Here is a 2,075-nt window from a genome sequence, read left to right on the forward strand (position 1 = left end):
CATTAATGACCTGCTTCTAGTGTCATGAATATTATCCCCACGTATGTGCATCATTTATTACACTTGTGCTCTGGGGTAACGTGACCTGGTTCAAGCTTCAAAGAAGGGCAACTCTCAAACCCAGTGTGCTGGCTCTACTTTGGCATGTCAGATTGTCAGCACTGGCTGCTTCAGAGGCTGCTTCCTGTACTCTAAGAAATACAATTCCGTTGTTAGACAGTCTAGATAGAAAGGACAGCTCAATGCTTATTTAAGTGAAATATATTGATTTAATAGTCATAGTTTCTTATGCTCTAGACATTATCCCACTGTCAAAATACTTTTCCTTTTTATACATTATTTTTTATAATCCTGACTTCCTGGGATAAGGAAGAATGAGTGCAAAGAAAGAAAAGGGGTTCATTAATATACAATGTGGTTCAACGTAAAAATGCAGAGAAATCTTCGAATAAATGCATTATTGCTATTTATAGTGCTGATGATTTATAGTGCTGATGTAGGGACTGTTGATAAACAAAGCTGTCACGGTGACACTGAGAAGCTGAGATAAAATATAGTGACAACACTAAATGCTGGTGAAGATGCAGAGAAACTGGATTCTTATACATTATTGGATGGAATGAAAATTGCCTCAGTCATTCTGGAGAATAGTTTGTCAGTTTCTTTTAAAACTAAATATGCACTTACCATACAAGCTAGTAATTATACTCAGGCCTTTATCACAGAAAAATGAAAACTCATGCTCAAGCAAAAAGTTTATACAAGTGTCCATAACAGCTCTGTTCATAACAACCCCAAAACTAGAAATGGCACAAACATCCTTCAGTCGGTAAATGGCTAAACAACCTGTGCTTTACCCATTTTATGAAATACTACTTAGCAGTAAAAAGTGAACTAGTGATACATGCTACAACATGAATAGATTTTTAAAAAGCATTATTCTCAGTAAAAAAAAAGAGTCCATCTCAAATGTCTACATATTGTATGATGCCATTACATAGTATTTTTGAAATAACAGATCTATAGCTATGGAGAATAGATGACTCATTGTCCAGGCTTAGGGATTAAGAAGGGAGGGGTGGGGGGATAAAGGAAAATATTATGAAGGAGCCCTGTGGTGATTGAACAGTTCAGTATCTAGATTGTGGTGGTGGTTACACAAAGTTATATGTGATAAAACTGCATATAATTATATATATATATATATATATATATATACAATTATGTACTTGTATATAAAACTGATACAATCTGAATAAGTTTTGTAGACTGTACCAATATTGGTTCCCTGGTGTGGATAGTATACAATAGTTATGCAAGATACTGCCATTGGAGGAAGCTAGGTGAAATGTGCATGGGACCTCTCTATACTTTTGTTTGTTTTTGGAACTGTATTGACTTCTGACACCAACTAAATAGAGTTATACCAAACTTCATGGTTTAGGGCATTATCTTCCAGAAGATTGTCCTCATTTTAATACCAGCTGCAAGCTCAGGGTTCCCCAGGCCATGCTCACTTCTGAAAACCTGGCTACAAATTTGGCTGTTCCCAGTATATTTTCAAGTTAGATAATTCACTAGAATGAGTCACAGGACTCAGGGGAAACACTACACTTCCATTACAGTTTTGATTTAGCAAGGGGATGCAAATCAGAACCAGCCATAGGTAGGTAGGTAGGTAGGTTGATAATTAATCGCAACTGTTAGTAGAAGAAGATATTAGGGTGAGAATCTGTGAACCATGAACCAATCAAGGTGCCCCTAAAGGGATTGACACTACATGCAAAGTTAAAACACAAAAAGAAAATATGTAAGACATATATAGTACAGTAGTAAAGGGTTAATAATCCTGATATACAAGGAGTCTCTATACACCAGTAAGAAAATAAAACTCCAAAGTACTAATGATGTGTATTAATAGACAAATTTTAAGAGAAATAAATTTTTTTCAATAAACATGTATAAAGGGTCTTAATATCACCAAAGAAATGTAAAGCAGGCCCTGGCCTGATAGCTCAGTTGGTTAGAGTATCAATGTCAAGGTTGTGGGTTCAATCCCTGGTCAAGGCACATAC

Source organism: Artibeus jamaicensis, unplaced genomic scaffold (genome assembly GCF_021234435.1).
Source record: "Artibeus jamaicensis isolate MK-2021 breed Jamaican fruit bat unplaced genomic scaffold, CSHL_Jam_final contig_354, whole genome shotgun sequence".
NCBI lineage: Eukaryota > Metazoa > Chordata > Mammalia > Chiroptera > Phyllostomidae > Artibeus > Artibeus jamaicensis.